General features: G+C 41.1%; 1 pseudogene; it reads left to right on the forward strand.

Annotated features, from left to right (window-relative positions):
- Positions 1–16732: 16732 nt before the first annotated feature.
- On the forward strand, positions 16733–17406 carry LOC129650943 (39S ribosomal protein L51, mitochondrial-like; annotated as a pseudogene).
- The last annotated feature ends 656 nt before the right edge of the window (positions 17407–18062 follow it).

An 18062-nucleotide genomic window follows, 5' to 3' on the forward strand; every position in this document is an offset into this window, starting at 1 on the left:
AGTTATCTACTGTGGTCTTGAAGGAGTGTTTTTATGTGGGAGCATCCCTGTGTACACTGAGTGTGTCTGATGTCTTTGGTGTGAGAGTTCTTTTTGATATGGACACCAACCACATCTTTCCTCAGGGTTTGCTGGATATTTTCACCTTGAAGGGGGTATGGTTGGTGTCGGGGGATTCAAAGCCTGTGTAGGGTGTGAGGTGGGGCTTCCCCTCTGCTTTATAGCTGTCCCAACCTTGTCAGGGTGTGGTGTGGTCTGCTCCTCAGTTGCTGGGGTAGAAGTCACCCAGTCTCCATTTCCTTTGAGTGCATGCCATGCCCCCAAAGAGGTGATTTCTAAAGCAAGTGGGGCTCATGTGCTCACTGAGGACTGATGTGCCACCTGTGTAGATATCTGTGGCTCCACTTAGGAACAGCCCAAGGTAGCATCCTTTCCCTTGCTGTGGTCATCCCAGATGTAGTGCAAGGCTGTGGTGTGGAGTCGGTGGGGCCAGAATATCCACCAGGTTGGGGCTGTGAGTGAGGGTGTTGTGGCTACAGGGATTGGGGTGTCTGTGCTGCTGCCAGCGATCTGGGCTGCCTCTGTGGCAGTCTTCTTCCAGGACCTGTCTGCCCCAGATGCTGTGTTAAGCTGCAGTATGGAGTGGGCAGGGTCAGGGTGCTCTGGGAGATGGCATGTGCACACTCCTACAGCACCACCACCCCACGCATACGCTGACAATGGCCACCTCTGCCCCACCCAGATCACACGCAAGCCCCCTAGTCTGTCTGTGCATAGCTAGACTAAATCTTTTCCCAGGGCTCAGTTGGCCCAGATCTCATGCCAAGCTGTGGTATGGAGTGAGCAAGGCTGAGGTGTTTTCCCCATTGGATTGGGAAGACTGACAAGGCAACAGTCATCAGTGCAAGGCTCTCTCTACCCTGATTGTTGGCAAGCCAGCACACACACTCCTCTCAAGTAGAGTCTAGGCTTCTCTAGCCCTTCTGTCTGTCCCAGCAGTTCTCCCAGTAGCCAAGGACTGCTGTCTCCTCAGTACAGGACCCCATGACTGAGTTATCCAGACTGGCTCAACCTGCCTGCTCCCCAGAGCAAGGACCCACCCACGTGGACCTTCTCTTCCTTTCAGAATCCTTTCGGGGCACCTCATGCCTTTATTCCAACCTACTTCATTACATGGAGATCTTTCTTGTAGCTTTGACTGTGCAGTTATCTGCCAGTTCCTGTTAGCTTTTCATGAGAATTGTTCCACATACAAATGTATTTTTAATGTGTTTGTGGAGGGAGGTGAGTTCCACATTCTTCTACTCTGCCGTCATGATCCATTTGCGCCAAATACTGTCCTTAATAAAGACTTTTCAGCTGAGAATTCACAATGAAGAGGTGAATAAATGGTGTTGGGAAAACTGGATAGTCACATGCAGAAGAATGAAACTGTGTAAGTACACCATACACAAAAATAAACTGAAAATGGATTAAAGAGCTAAATCCATATAACTCCTGGAAGAAAGCCAGCTCCTTGACATTAGTCTTTGGTCCCAGCAATGATCTTTCAAATTTGATAACAAAAGCAAAGGCAACAAAAGCAAAAATAAACAAGTGGGACTATACCAAGTTAAAACTCTAGTTTTTGAACAGAAAAGGAAATCATCAACAAAATTAAAAAAAAATTTATAGATGGGAGAAAATACAAGGAAATAATATACCTGATAAAAGATTAATATTCAAAATATATAAAGAACTCATACAACTCAATAGAACTAGAAAACAATCCAATTTAAAAATGGAGAGAGAAGCGAATGTCTTCATTTTTCAAAAGAAGACATACAGATGGCCAACAAGTACATCAACATAACTAATCGGGAAAATGCAGATCAGAACCACAGATATTACCTCAAACTTGTTAGAATGACTTATTACCAAAAAACAACAGATAAGTTTTGGAGAGGATGTGAAGAAAAGGGAACACTTGTACACTGTTGATGGGAATATAAATTGGTACAGCAAATAAGGTAGGCATTATGGAGTTTGCTCAAAAAAATTAAGAATAGAACTATCATATGATCTAGCAATTCAACTTCTAAGTATTTATCCAAAGGAAATGAAATCACTATCTTGAAGAGATATCTGCACTACTCTGTTCATTATGGCATTACTTAACAATAATCACAACATGGAAACAACCTGAGTGTCCATTGATGAATGAATGGATAAAATATATTATATATATCTATACATTGTACATATAGACATTAATGCTGGACTGGAAGAAACACAAGCTGGAATCAAGATTGCCAGGAGAAATATCAATAACCTCAGATATGCAGATGACACCACCCTTACGGCAGAAAGTGAAGAGAAATTAAAAAGCCTCTTGATGAAAGTGAAAGTGGAGAGTGAAAAAGTTAACTTAAAGCTCAACATTCAGAAAACGAAGATCATGGCATCCAATCTCATCACTTCATGGGAAATAGATGGGGAAACAGTGGAAACGGTGTCAGACTTTATTTTTCTGGGCTCCAAAATCACTGCAGATGCTGACTGCAGCCATGAAATTAAAAGGCGCTTACTCCTTGGAAGGAAAGTTATGACCAACCTAGATAGCATATTGAAAAGCAGAGACATTGCTTTGCCAACAAAGGTCCGTCTAGTCAAGGCTATGGTTTTTCCTGTGGTCATGTATGGATGTGAGAGTTGGACTGTGAAAAAGGCTGAGAGCTGAAGAATTGATGCTTTTGAACTGTGGTGTTGGAGAAGACTCTTGAGAGTCCCTTGGACTGCAAGGAGTTCCAACCAGTCCATTCTGAAGGAGATCAGCCCTGGGATTTCTTTGGAAGAAATGATGCTAAAGCTGAAACTCCAGTACTTTGGCCACCTCATGTGAAGAGTTGACTCATTGGAAAAGACTCTGATGCTGGGAGGGATTGGGGGCAGGAGGAAAAGGGGACGACAGAGGATGAGATGGCTGGATGGCATCACTGACTCGATGGACGTGAGTCTGAGTGAACTCCAGGAGTTGGTGATAGACAGGGAGGCCTGGCATGCTGCGATTCATGGAGTTGCAAAGAGTTGGACATGACTGAGCGACTGATCTGATCTGATCTGATAATATGTATGTATGTACACACACACAATGGACTATTATTTAGTCATAAAAAAGAAAGAAATCCTGCCATGTGTAACAAGATGGATGGATCTTAAGGGCATTATGCTAAATGAAATGTCAGAGAAAGACAAATACTATATGATCACACTGATATGTAGAATCTAAAACAAACAAAAAACACCAAACTCATAGACACAGAGAAAAGAGTGGTTGCCAGATGCATAAGAGTGGGGTAAGTGGATGAAAGTGGTCAAAATGTACAAACTTCCAGTTATAAGATGCATAAGTCCTGGGGAGGTAATGTACAACATTAGAAGTATAGTTAATAATACTCTATTGGAGAAGACTCTTGAGAGTCCCGTGGACTGCAAGGAGATCCAACCAGTCCATTCTGAAGGAGATCAGCCCTGGGATTTCTTTGGAAGGAATGATGCTAAAGCTGAAACTCCAGTACTTTGGCCACCTCATGCGAAGAGTTGACTCATTGGAAAAGACTCTGATGCTGGGAGGGATTGTGGGCAGGAGGAGAAGGGGACGACAGAGGATGAGATGGCTGGATGGCATCACCGACTTGATGGACGTGAGTCTCAGTGAACTCTGGGAGTTGGTGATGGACAGGGAAGCCTGGCGTGCTGCGATTCATAGGGTTGCAAAGAGTTGGACACGACTGAGAAATTTAAATGAACTGAACTGAACTGAACTGATTGCATATTTCAAAATTTGTAAGAAACTAAATCTTAAAGTTCTCATCACAAGAAAAAAGTTGTAACTATATGTAGTGATGGATGTTAACCAACTTTATTATAGTAGTCATTTCACAGTATTATGTTCTATGTTGTATATTGTATATATTGTATTTTGTATGTAAGTATGTTGTATGCCTAAAATAAATACAATGTTATATGTCAATTATATCTCAGTAAAAAACCAAAAGACTTCTCTTTATCTGTTAATGAAAAAGTTCCCACTTAAAAAAAATACCAAGCTATAGTGACATCTTTATATATCTGTAAGTTTTACTTGAACTCAGAGACCCACAAGCTGAATAAATGGTTGTAAATCTCCTACCACTTCTGATGAAACTGCCTGAGAATGGTTAAAAAAGAAGTAACAATTACTATTACTAGGAAAAATCTTGCCTTTAGTGTTGGCCTCTATGATACCATTTTTTGCTGTATTATGTAAGATTCAGAAGTGAAGATTATGTATCAAATTGCTGATTTCCTCTTTCTGCATCTGGCAAACAGGGCTAGAGAGTAAATTGAGATTTGGTTAACACTTAAAATCTGGCTCCCTCTACTGGAGGATATGATACTTTTCCTCCTTTCCTTTTAACTGAGGTCCAAAAAGCACTGGCAGGATTGGGGTTCACAGTTCAGGTTTTTCTAGTCCCTGTGTATACGGAAATTGCCTTATTGATGAACTGGGCATATATAATAAATTATGTATGATGCACATCGATAACATTCTGTAGCAATTACTGCATCAAATTAATATGTATTTCTTGATTGCCTCTGTAGGTCAGATGCAAGATACACAAAGATGTATGAGATATGATCTTTGCTCCTCAGAGAGCTTATAGTTAATTAAGTTATATGAATGATGATTCCAGGGTATACATTGCTCCCTGTCTGCAACTCCCAATGGCCAAATTAAGTGACCTTTTTCACATTAAGAAGCACTGGTTCTTGACAGATGATTGATAATTTCTTTGCATAGCCACTTAATCTCCTTTATTTGATATTGGTTCCCATATAGCTAGCTTTGAGGACTGACTGACTTTCTGGACTAGAAATTAGTGGTTTTAATGAGAGGGTGATAATTTGTGTTGGAGTGGGTTACAAAATTTTGGTTCTGTTATTATTGTAGAAAATGACTTTGGATTATCAGTGAATAATCTAAAGATATTTTTTAATGGAAATGTCAGACTCTTCATAAGTTAATTGATTTCTTAGAAAGCACATCTGCATATTTGGTTCTATTTATTGGTCCAGCTGTTTCAGCCTTAAGTGCACCTTGCAATCCTAAAATGCCTGTATAAATCTTTTGTAGTCAGTTCAATGTGTGACCTTCATCTGCCCATTGGAACTTACAGTCCATTGTAGTGACACCATTCCTACCTAACTCTATGTGTGTATACAGACCCTCACCTAATTGTGAACTACTATGCTGAGAGAACAGAGACCAAAAGCCATTCTGACTTTGTTTGGACCACTCTACTGCTCATTCATTCTGCTGCCTCAAGAAGCAACATTTATATAGAGGCAGTCCATTGTAGTGTTTGTCAGAGCTCCAAACCCCAGCTCTACCTTTTGCCAGCTGTTTCACCTTGGGAGGGCTTCCCAGGTGGTGCTAGTGGTAAAGAATCCACCTGCCAATGCAGGAGACATAAGAGACACAGGTTTGATCCCTGGGTCAGAAAGATCCCCTGGAGGAGGAAACGGCAACCTACTCCAGTGTTCTTGCTGGAATAATCCGATAGACGGAGGAACCTGGTGGGCTATAGTCCACGGGGTTGCAAGTTACTCTCGTTATGCCTCACATTCCTTCTGAGATTGTTGTGATGAATAACAAATTAATATACACAAAGCCATTAGAACAGATTCTGGTACATAGAAAGCACATATATGTATCACTTACATTATTATCACTCAATTTGTATGTGCAAGGAAAACTAATATGGTGTATAGAAATTCTAAGAAAGGATTCAAAAGTCAACTTACAAAATGAAACCCAACTGAATAAATACCATTTCTTGCTGGTTCTGGACACACAGATATGTGTGTTGGGGGAGGGGGGGCGGGCAAAATTCATCTGGGGAAAGGGTGCCTTTTCAGTAACTGCAGGCATCAGGGCCAGAAACCTCAGTTCTGATTTAATAAACTAAATGTCAGTCCCCTGCTGCTCCCGTATTTTCTGCTTAGAAGTTCTAAAAGCATTATGGAAATGATTTTTTAAAGTCCACTGTGGATCAGGAACCTCTAGAGTCAAAACAAGTAATTACACTTGAGCACAACACATCTCTTCCTCCTGAAGTATCTTTAGAAAACATAGGTTCTCCTATTTCAATCAGTGGTAATTCTTAGATGCTAGGTTTTAACATCAAAGAAAAGGCACAACTGCAAACAAAAGGACTCTGTGTTCTTAATATTCGCCGTGTCACATCAGGGGCTTCCTCAGCACCTCTCTTAAGACTTTAGACAATATGAAATGCCTTCCAGATCTGAGAATGATTCTGAGATTTAGCAGTACCTCATTTTTATCAATTTAGATGTAAACGTGATTGTTGCAAATGACTAGAGCTTGTCCAAGCATTTAGCTTTTAAAACTCACATGAGACTTAATTAACATTTCCTGTTTTATATCGCCAACATCTCTTATTTTCAGCACAGAAATCAAGCTAAGTTTGAATTAAGGTCCTGTTTTTCAAACTGTTTCTGAAAGATAAAGAGACTAGTTGGTTCACAGCTTCTTCAAGGCCATACAACATGTTGAGTTTTAGAAGTTTAATCATTTGTGTTACTGTATGTTGTCTATCTGGGCTTCCTTCGTGGCTCAGAGGTAAAGAATCTGCCTGCAAAGCAGAGATGCAAGAGATGTGGGTTCGATTCCTGGGTGGATAAGTTCCCCTGGAGGAGGGCATGGAAACCCACTCCAGTATTCTTGCCTGGAGATTCCTGTGGACAGAGAAACCTGGCGGGCCATGGGGTCCCAAAGAGTTGGACATGAGTGAAGCAACTGAGCACATGCGTGTGATGTCTGTCTCTGTTCAGTTCAGTCGCTAAGTCATCTCTGACTTTTTGCAACCCCATGGACTGCAGCATGCCAGGCTTCCCTGTCCATCACCAACTCAAACTCGTGTTCATCACGTCGGTAATGCCATGCAACTATCTCATCCTCTGTTGTCCCCTTCTCCTCCCGCTTTCAATCTTTCCCAGCATCAGGATCTTTTCCAATGAGTTGGTTCTTCGCATTAGGTGACCAAAGTATTGGAGTTTCAGCTTCAGCATCAGTCCTTCCAATGAATATTCAGGACTGATTTCCTTTAGGATGGACTGGTTGGATCTCCTTGCAGTTCAAAAGACTCTCAAGAGTCTTCTTCAACACCACAGCTCAAAAGCATCAATTCTTCAGCACTAAGCCTTCTTTATAGTCCAACTCTCACACCCATACATGACTACTGGAAAAACCATAGCTTTGATTAGATGGACTTTGTTGGTAAAGTAATGTCTCTGCTTTTAAATATGCTGTCTAGGTTGGTCATAACTTTTCTACCAAGGAGCAAGTGTCTTAATTTCATGGCTGCAATTACCATCTGCAGTGATTTTGGAGAGCAAAAAAATAAAGTCTGACACTGTTTCCATTATTTCCCCATCTATTTGCCATGAAGTGATGAGATTGGATGCCATGATCTTAGTTTTCTGAATGTTGAGCTTTAAGCCAACTTTTTCACTCTCCTCTTTCACTTTCATCAAGAGGCTCTTTAGTTCCTCTTCACTTCTGCCATAAGGGTGGTATCATCTGCATATCTGAAGTTATTGATATTTCTCCCAGCAATCTTGATTCCAGCTTGTGCTTCCTCCATCCTAGCGTTTCTCATGATGTACTCTGCATATAAGTTAAATAAGCATGGTGACAATATACAGACTTGATGTACTCCTTTCACCATTTAGAGAAAGTCTGTTCTTCCATGTCCAGTTCTAACTGTTGCTTCCTGACCTGCACACAGATTTCTCAAGAGGCAGGTCAGGTGGTCTGGTATTCCCATCTCTTGAAGAATTTTCCATAATTTGTTGTGATCCATACAGTCAAAGGCTTTGTCATAGTCAATAAAGCAGAAATAGATGTTTTTCTGGAACTCTAGCTTTTTTTGATGATCCAGCGGATGTTGGCAACTTGATCTCTGGTTCCTCTGCCTTTTCTAAATCCACCTGGAACATCTGGAAGTTCACAGTTCACATACTGTTGAAGCCTGGCTTGGAGAATTTTGAGCATTACTTTGCTAGCATGTGAAATGAGTGCCATTGTGTGGTAGTTTGAGCATTCTCTGGCATTGCCTTTCTTTGGGATTGGAATGAAAACTGATCTTTTCCAGTCCTGTGGCCACTGCTGAGTTTTCTAAATTCTTATTGAGTGCAGCACTTTCACAGCATCATCTTTTAGGATTTGAAATAGCTCAACTGGAATTCCATCACCTCCACTAGCTTTGTTCATAATGATGCTTCCTAAGCCCCACTTGACTTCATATTCCAGGATGTCTGACTCTAGGTGAGTGATCACACCATCCTGGTTCTCTGGGTCTTAAAGATCTTTTTTGTATAGTTCTTCTGGGTATTCTTGCCACCTCTTCTTCATATTTTCTGCTTCTGTTAGGTCCATACCATTTCTGTCCTTTATTGTGCCCATCTTTGTATGAAATGTTCCCTTGGTATGTCTAATTTTCTTAAAGAGATCTATAGTCTTTCCCATTCTATTGTTTTCCTCTATTTCTTTGCATTGATCACCGAGGAAGGCTTTCTTACCTCTCCTTGCTATTCTTTGGAACTCTGCATTCAAATGGGTAAATCTTTCCTTTTCTCCTTTGCCTTTAGTTTCTCTTCTTTTCTCAGCTATTTGTAAGGCCTCCTCAGACATCAATTTTGCCTTTTTGCATTTCTTTTTCTTGGGGATGGTCTTGATCACTGCCTTCTGTACAATGTCATGAACCTCTGTCCATAGTTCTTGAGGCACTCTGTCTATCAGATCTAATCCCTTGAATCTATTTCTCATTTCCACTGTATAATCATAACAGATTTGATTTAGATAAAACCTGAATGGTCTAGTGGTTTTTCCTACTTTCTTCAATTTAAGTCTGAATTTGGCAATAAGGAGTTCATGATCTGAGCCACAGTCAGCTCCCAGCCTTGTTTTTGCTAACTGTATGCTGCTGCTGCTGCTGCTGCTAAGTCACTTCAGTCATGTCCGACTCTGTGTGACCCCATAGACGGCAGCCATCAGGCTCCCCCATCCCTGGGATTCTCCAGGCAAGCACACTGGAGTGGGTTGTCATTTCCTTCTCCAATGCATGAAAGTGAAAAGTGAAAGTGAAGTCGCTCAGTTGTGTCCAACTCTTCGCGACCCCATGGACTGCAACCTACCAGGCTCCTCCGTCCATGGGATTTTCCAGGCAAGAGTACTGGAGTGGGGTGCCATTGCCTTCTATAGAGCTTCTCCATCTTTGGTTGCAAAGAATATAATCAATCTGATTTCAGTATTGACCATCTGGTGATGTCCATGTGTAGAGTCTTCTCTTGTGTTGTTGGAAGAGGGTGTTTGCTATGACCAGTGTGTTCTCTTGGCAAAACTTTTTTAGCCTTTGCTCTGCTTCGTTTTGAACTCCAAGGTCAAATTTACCTGTTACTCCATGTATCTCTTGACCTCCCACTTTTGCATTCCAGTCCCCTATAATGAAGAGGACATTTTTGTGTGTGGGGGGGGGGGAGGGGGGGTGGTGTAGTATTAATTCTAAAAGGTCTTGTAGGTCTTCATAGAACTGTTCAGCTTCTTCAGCATTGCTGGTCAGGGCTTAGACTTGGATTACCATGATAGTGAATGGTTTGCCTTGGAAACGAACAGAGATCATTCTGTCGTTTTTGAGTCTGCATCCAAGTACTGAATTTCAGACTCTTTTGTTTACTATGATGGCTACTCCATTTCTTCTAAGGAATTCTTGCGATTCTTGCCCACAGTAATAGATATAATGGTCATCTGAGTTAAATTCACCCATTCCAGTCCATTTTAGTTCACTGATTCCTAGAATGTTGATGTTCACTCTTGCCATCTCCTGTTGGACCATTTCCAATTTGCCTTGATTCATGGGCCTAACATTCCAGGTTCCTATGCAATATTGCTCTTTACAGCATCTAACTTTACTTCCATCACCAGTCACATCCACAACTAGGTGTTGTTTTTGCTTTGGGTCCATCTCTTCATTCTTTCTGGAGTTATTTCTCCATTCTTCTCCAGTAGTGTGTTGGGCACCTACCGACCTGGGGAGTTCATCTTTCAGTGTCATACTTTTTTGCCTTTTCATACTGTTCATGGGGTTCTCAAGGCAAAAATACTGAAATGGTTTGCCATTCCCTTTTCCAGTGGACCACGTTTTGTCAGAACTCTCTGCCACGACCCGTCCATCTTGAGTGGCCCTACATGGCATGGCTTGGTTTCACTGAGTTAGACAAGGCTGTGGTCAATGTGATCAGTTTGGTTAGTTTTCTGTGATTGTGGTTTTCATTCTGTCTGCCCTCTGATGGATAAAGATAAGAGGCTTATGGAAGCTTCCTGATGGGAGAGACTGATTGAGGGGGGAAACTAGGTCTTGTTCTGATGGTCGGGGCCATGCTCATTAAATCTTTAATCCAATTTTCTGTTGAAGGGTGGGCTGTGTTCCCTTCATGTTGCTTGAGCTGAGGCCAAACTATGGTGGAGGTAATGACGATAATGGCGACCTTCTTCAAAAGGTCCCATGTACACTCTGTTGCACTCGGTGCCTCTGACCCTGCAGCAAGCCACTGCCGACTCACGCCTCCACTGGAGACTCCTGGACACTCATGGGCATGTCTGGGTCAGTTTCTTGTGGGGTCACTGCTCCTTTCTCCTGGGTCCTGGTACGCACAAGGTTTTGTTTGTGCCGTCCAAGAGTCTGTTTCCTCAGTCCTGTGTAAGTTCTGGTCATTCTATCGTGAGGTTAATGGCAACCTCCTCCAAGGGTGCTTATGCCATACCCAGGTCTGCTGCACCCAGAGCCCCTGCAGCAGGCCACTGCTGACCCGTACCTCCACAGGAGACTCTCAGACACAGTTCTGGTTCAGTCTCTGTGGGTTGGGCATGCGTTTTGTGCCCTTCCCAGGTGTCTATCTAATCACTCATAAAACCACACCTTCTATGAGCTGTTTTCTCTTACTGCCTTTGATCTCACCAGGGTAAAGCACAGTTTCAACATATGCTTCTTGCTACTTTTAATCATTGATCTCACATCATGTTACTCGTTGATACAAACCTATTTGAAATTAATGAATGGACAGCATATACTCTAAAGCCATTCTGCTATAAGTGAGCAATGAATAAACTCATTAAAATGAAGGTTGGCTATAATTCTTACATTAAAGGATATCTGATGAGTTGCTTCACAGAAAAACTGTTGAAAATTATTTTTAAAAATATGAAAGCCTCTGGAAATGGTCCTAAGAATGAACAGCAAACGAAGAGACATCTGTTAAAGAAAATCAACAAAAATTTGGTAAGAAAGGTGAACCAGGGCCACACCCTCCTTCTCCTCTCCCAGCTCAGTGAGGCAGAGAGTTCATGCCAGACTGTTGCAGCCAGAAGACAGGGATCTCTCTCCTCTGAGTTCCTAGCTGGAGGGCTTTCTTCCCAGGAGAAACAGGACTTTAGCATTTCTTTCTTAAAAAAAAAAAATTCCTTTATTCAAGTATAGTTGATTAACAATGTTTTATTAATATCTGCCATGCAGCAAAGTGATTCAGTTATTCATGTATATACATTATGTTTCTTTTTTATTTTATTTTTTAACTTTACAATATTGTATTGGTTTTGCCATATATCAACATGAATCTGCCACAGGTATACACGTGTTCCCCATCCTGAACCCTCCTCCCTCCTCTCTCCCCATACCATCCCAATAAATGCTGGAGAGGGTGTGGAGAAAAGGGAACCCTCTTACACTGTTGGTGGGAATGCAAACTAGTACAGCCACTATGGAGAACAGTGTGGAGATTCCTTAAAAAACTGGAAATGGAACTGCCTTATGACCCAGCAATCCCACTGCTGGGCATACACACTGAGGAAACCAGAATTGAAAGAGACACATGTACCCCAATGTTCATCGCAGCACTGTTTATAATAGCCAGGACATGGAAGCAACCTAGATGTCCATCAGCAGATGAATGGATAAGAAAGCTGTGGTACATTGTGTTTCATATTCATTTCCATTATGGTTTATCATAGGATATTGAATATAGTTCCCTGTGCTATACAATAGGACTTTGTTGTTTATCCATTCTAGGTATAATAGCTTGCCTCTGCTGATCCCAAACTCCCAATCCATCCCTCACTCACTACCTCTTTTCCTTGGTAAATCTCAAGTCTGTTATTTATGTCTGAGTCTATTTCTATTTCATAGATAAGATCGTTTGTGTCATATTTTAGATTCTACATATATGTGATATCATATGGTATTTGTCGTTCTCTTTCTGTCATTGTACTTAGTATGATAATATCTAGGTCCATCCATGTTGCTACAAAGGGCATTATTTTATCCTTTTTATGGCTGAATAATATTTCAGTGCATATATGCACCACATCTTCTTTATCCATTCATCTGTTGATGGACATTTAGGTTGCTTCCATGTATTGGCTGTTGTTAAGAGTGCTTGCAATGAACAGTGGGGTGCACGTATCTTTGATTTATGGTTTTTTCCAGTGTATGCCCAGGAGTGGGATTGCTGGATCATATGGCAACTCAATCATTAGTTTTCTGAGGAACATCCATACCATTTCCATAGTGGCTGTATCAATTTACATTCCCACCAACAGTGTAGGGGATTTCCATTTTCTCCATATCATCTCCAGCATTTGTTATTTGTAAATTTTTAATGATGGCCATTCTGATTGGTGTGAGGTGGTACCTCGTTGTGCTTTGATTTGCATCTCTCTAATAGTTAGCAATGTTCACCATCTTTTTCTGTGCCTGTTGGCCATATGTATGTCTTCTTTGGAGAAATGTCTATTTAGGCCTTCTGCCCATTTTTTGATAGTGGTGTTTGTTTTTTTGATATTATTGAATTGTATAAACCATTTGTATATTTTGAAAATTAAGCCCTTGTTGGTCACATCATTTGCAAATATTTTCTTCTAGTCCGTAGGTTGCCTTTTCATTTGTTTATGCTTTCCTTTTACTGTACATAGGCTTGGAAGCTTGATTAAGTTCCATTTGCTTGTTTTTGATTTTATTTCTGTTGCCTTGAGAGACTGACTTAAGAAAACATTGGTATGATTTATGTTAAAGAATGTTTTGTCTATATTCTCTTCTAGGAGTTTTATAGTGTTAAGTCTTATATCTATGTATGTAAGCCATTTTGAGTTTATTTTTGTGTATGCTGTGAGAGTAGGTTCTAATTTCATTGATTTACATGTGGCTGTCCAACTTTCCCAACACCACTTGCTGAAGAGACCATTCTCTCCATTGTATATTCTTGCCTCCTTTGTTGAAGATTAATTGACCATAGGTGTGTGGGTTTATTCTGGGGGCTCGTTTTTCTGCTGCATTGATACATGTGTCTGTTTTGTGCCACTGATTCTGAGCTGATTTCTTTATAGAAGTTGACCACTATAGAAACTGACTCATTCAAAAATTCATATGAAATTAAAGGGGCCAAAAATAGCAGAAACAAAAGTCCTGAAATGGAGAATTAGAGGACTCACACTTTCTGACTTCAAAGGTTACTACAAAAAAATGGTAACAAAGACAACCTAGTCCTACTAGCCTGATAATAAACATATACAGTGGCCTCCCCTTATCCCTGTTTTCATTTTCTACAGTCTTATTTAGCCTGCAGTCAACCACAGTCTGAAAATAATAAATGGAAAAATTCCATAAATAATTCCTAAGTTTAAAATCATGAGTCATTCTTAGTAGCATGAAAAACTCTCACAACATTTTATTTCATCCCACCTGAGATATGAATCATCCCTTATTCCAGTTTATCCCACCTGTTAATCACTTAGTCACTATCATGGTTATCATACTGTTGTGGTATCATAGCGCTTGTGTTCAGGAAACCCTTACTTTACTTAATAATGGCCTCAAAGAGCAAGAGTAGTGATACTGGCAGTTTGGATATGTCCAAGACATGCTTCAACTGGAAAGGTGAAAGTTCTCAATTTAATAAGGAAAGAAAACAAGTCATATGCTGAAGTTGCTAAGATATACAGTAAAAACAAATCTGTCCATGAAATTATGAGGAAGAAAAAAATTCATGCTAGTTTTGCTGCTGTACCTCAAACTGCAAAAGTTATGGCCATAGTCCATGATATATATTTAGTTAAGATGAAAAAGGCATTAAATTTGTGTAATAAAATATTTTGAGAGACCTCATTCACATGGTATGAACAATAGAGTATATTGTTAAATACTCTTATTCTATTTTATTATTATTGTTGTTAATCTCTTACTGTGCCTAATTTATAAATTAACCTTTACCATAGGTATGTAAGTATAGGGAAAAAAATATAGTATATATAAGATTTAGTACTATCCATGGTGGGCTACAGTCCACAGGGTTTCAACGAGTCAGACATGACCGAGCAACTAAGCACAGCACAGCACGTGGTTTCAGGCATACTTTGTGGATCTTGGAACAAATGTATCCCTTGAAGATAAGGAGGCTACCACAGATCAGTGGAGTAGAATTGAGAGTTCAGAAATAAATCAGTACCTCCATGATTAACTGATTAACAGAGATGCCAATGATTACTCAATGGGGAAAGAATAGTCTTTTCAAAAAAATGGTGCTAGGACAATGGGGTGACATACAAAGGAATGCAGTTGGAGCCTTAACTCACACCATATACAACAGTCAGTTCAAAATGGAATTGCCAGTGGGAATGTAAGTTGTGGCTGCTTTGGAAAACAGTTTCTTAACTGATTAAACATAGTTACCACATGCCCTAACAATTCTACTCCTAGAATATATCCAAGAGAAAACAAAGCACATGTTCACACAAAACCTTGTATATGAGTGTGCATAGCAGCATTATCCATAGCCCCAAGGTGGAACAACTTAAATATTCATCGACAGATGAACGGATAAACAAAAGGATGTATACCCATACAATGAAATATTATTTGGCCAAAAAATAAAAATAAAGCACTGAAACATGCTATAACTTGAATTAATCTTGATAATATCCTAACTTGAAGGGATCCAGTCACAAAAGAGCACATATTTACACCTCTACTCAAAATCAAAATCCAGAATAGGGAAATCTATGGAGACAGAAAGTAGATTAATGTTTAGTTAAGGCTGGGGAGGAAATTTTGTTTGTTTATTTGGCCACGCTGCACAGGATTGTGGGATGTTACTTCCCCAGTCAGTCAGTCAGTTCAGTCGCTCAGTCGTGTCCGACTCTTTGCGACTCCATGAATTGCAGCACGCCAGGCCTCCCTGTCCATCACCAACTCCCGGAGTTCACTCAAACTCACATCCATCGAGTTGGTGATGCCATCCAGCCATCTCATCCTCTATCATCCCCTTTTCCTCCTGCCCCCAATCCCTCCCAGCATCAGAGTCTTTTCCAATGAGTCAACTCTTCACATGAGGTGCCCAAAGTACTGGAGTTTCAGCTTTAGCATCATTCATTCCAAAGAAATCCCAGGGCTGATCTCCTTCAGAATGGACTGGTTGGATCTCCTTGCAGTCCAAGGGACTCTCAAGAGTCTTCTCCAACACCACAGTTCAAAAGCATCAATTCTTCGGCACTCAGCTTTCTTCACAGTCCAACTCTCACATCCATACATGACCACTGGGAAAACCATAGCCTTGACTAGACGGACCTTTGTTGGCAAAGTAATGTCTCTGCTTTTCAATACGTTATCTAGGTTGGTCATAACTTTTCTGCCAAGGAGTAAGCGTCTTTTAATTTCATGGCTGAAGTCACCATCTGCAGTGATTTTGGAGCCCCAAAAAATAAAGTCTGACACTGTTTCCACTGTTTCCCCATCTACTTCCCATGAAGTGATGGGACCAGATGCCATGATCTTCGTTTTCTGAATGTTGAGCTTTAAGCCAACTTTTCACTCTCCTCTTTCACTTTCATCAAGAGGCTTTTTAGTTTCTCTTCACTTTCTGCCATAAGGGTGGTATCATCTGCATATCTGAGGTTATTGATATTTCTCCTGGCAATCGTGATCCCAGCTTGTGCTTCTTCCAGCCCAGCGTTTCTCATGATGTACTCTGCTGGCAAATATTAAGTTATTTGTATTTTTTTAAGTTTTCCTGTTCCAATTTTTTATTGTACAAAAGTAATCTTTCTGCTTGTTTTCATCTATTACATGTTAATGAGTTAATTCATAAGTAACTATATCTTTAGTTTATCTTCAATAATTATTTTTATATCACTTAGGTAATTGTTTCCCAATGACTCAGTGGGTAAAGAATCAACCTGCAGTGCAGGCAACACAGGAGATGCAGATTGTTTCTATCCCTGGATCTGGAAGATCTTCTGGAGGAGGACACGGCAACCCACTCCAGTATTCTTGCCTGGAGAATCCCATGGACTGAGGAGCCTGGTTGGCTACAGTCCATAGCATCACAAAGAATTGGACACAACTAGGGATCAAATCCATACCCCCTGAACTGGAAGCACAGAGTCCTAACCACTGGACCACCAGGGAATTCCCCAAAATGTTTAAAAGATAAAGAGCTGCTGCAGTAAAGCCCAAGATGGCTGCTTGCACCTGGTACTCATGTGACCCCCAGTGGGGAAGGTTCTGTTATCTCCTTGAAGGCCACACTTGGCCCTCCCTCCTGTGCTCCTGTGGTAAGCTGTTGTAGGGGAGAGATGAGAACAATGGCAGGGAACCTCTCTTGGGTGGCAGGCTGTAATCTATGGGACCAGTGCCTCTGGCCTGCAGATGTTTTTCTTTGGGTGTTCCCAGATTGTTCCATGTAACAGTCACCCTCCTGCCCCCAAAGTGGCTGACCATTGGAAAGAGAAGAGGGCCATGCTTGGGGTATATGACAGTATCGGTATCCTGGGCAACTTTGAAAAGCACCCTAAAGAACTGATCAAGGGCCCCATATGATTTTGAGGCTGGAAGGAGAATTAATTGCAGTTTTGTATCCAAAAGAAGAGAATGGTTAGAAACAGAATGTTCACTGATGAACTGCACAACCTTAGCAGACTCATCAGCTATCTCTGCTGCTGCTACTACTGCTGCTAAGTCGCGTCAGTAGTATCCGACTCTGTGCGACCCCATAGACAGCAGCCCACCAGGCTCCGCCGTCCCTGGGATTCTCCAGGCAAGAACACTGGAGTGGGTTGCCATTTTCTTCTCCAATGCATCAAAGTGAAAAGTCGAAAGTGAAGTCGCTCAGTCGTGTCTGACTCTTCGCGACCCTATGGACTGTAGCCCACCAGGCTCCTCCGTTCATGGGATTTTTCAGGCAAAAGTACTGGAGTGGGGTGCCATTGCCTTCTCTGATCTCTACAAATGCTTTAACCAACATGGAAAGCACTGGTAGAAGAGAAAACTGGGAGCTGTGGAAGAGGTGTATCTATCACCCAAGAAAAGGGAGAGCTCTTTTCCTTCTGAGCAGAAGGATTTGTATACCCTCAGTAAAAAGGTGGGACTTCTTTGTAATAAAAAAAGAAAAAGATAAAGGGTTGCTGAAAGAAGGAAGACAAATACAGGGATAGAATAGAATATGTAAAATAGTGCAGATGTTAGCCAGTGTGGGGTTTTGAGCATCTGGCAGAATTCCTGGTGTTTGCATTATCTGTATCATTTATTGACTTGCTGGAGTAACGCTGAAAATATTAAGTACACATTCAGATTTATCTCCCTGATACTTTAAAATAGAACGCATTTAGAAACAGACTTTATTTTAGGGACGACAGTCTTCCCAGAAGTCCAACGTGTTTTCACATCTTGCTTAAAACTTATAATGTCCTTCTAAATCCAATAGTAATTAAGAGTTATCTTTGCTGTTGGTTTGATCCCTGGGTCAGGTGATCCCATGGATAGAAACTGACAACCCACTCCTAGAGAATATTCTTGCCTGGAGAATTCCATGGACAGAGGAGCCTGCTGGGCTACAGTCCATGGGGCCGCAAAGAGTCAGACATGACAGAGTTACTAATACTTTCACTCTGCTGTATTTTAGAGAAATGGGGCGTA

Source organism: Bubalus kerabau, chromosome 4 (genome assembly GCF_029407905.1).
Source record: "Bubalus kerabau isolate K-KA32 ecotype Philippines breed swamp buffalo chromosome 4, PCC_UOA_SB_1v2, whole genome shotgun sequence".
In the NCBI taxonomy this organism is placed as follows: domain Eukaryota; kingdom Metazoa; phylum Chordata; class Mammalia; order Artiodactyla; family Bovidae; genus Bubalus; species Bubalus kerabau.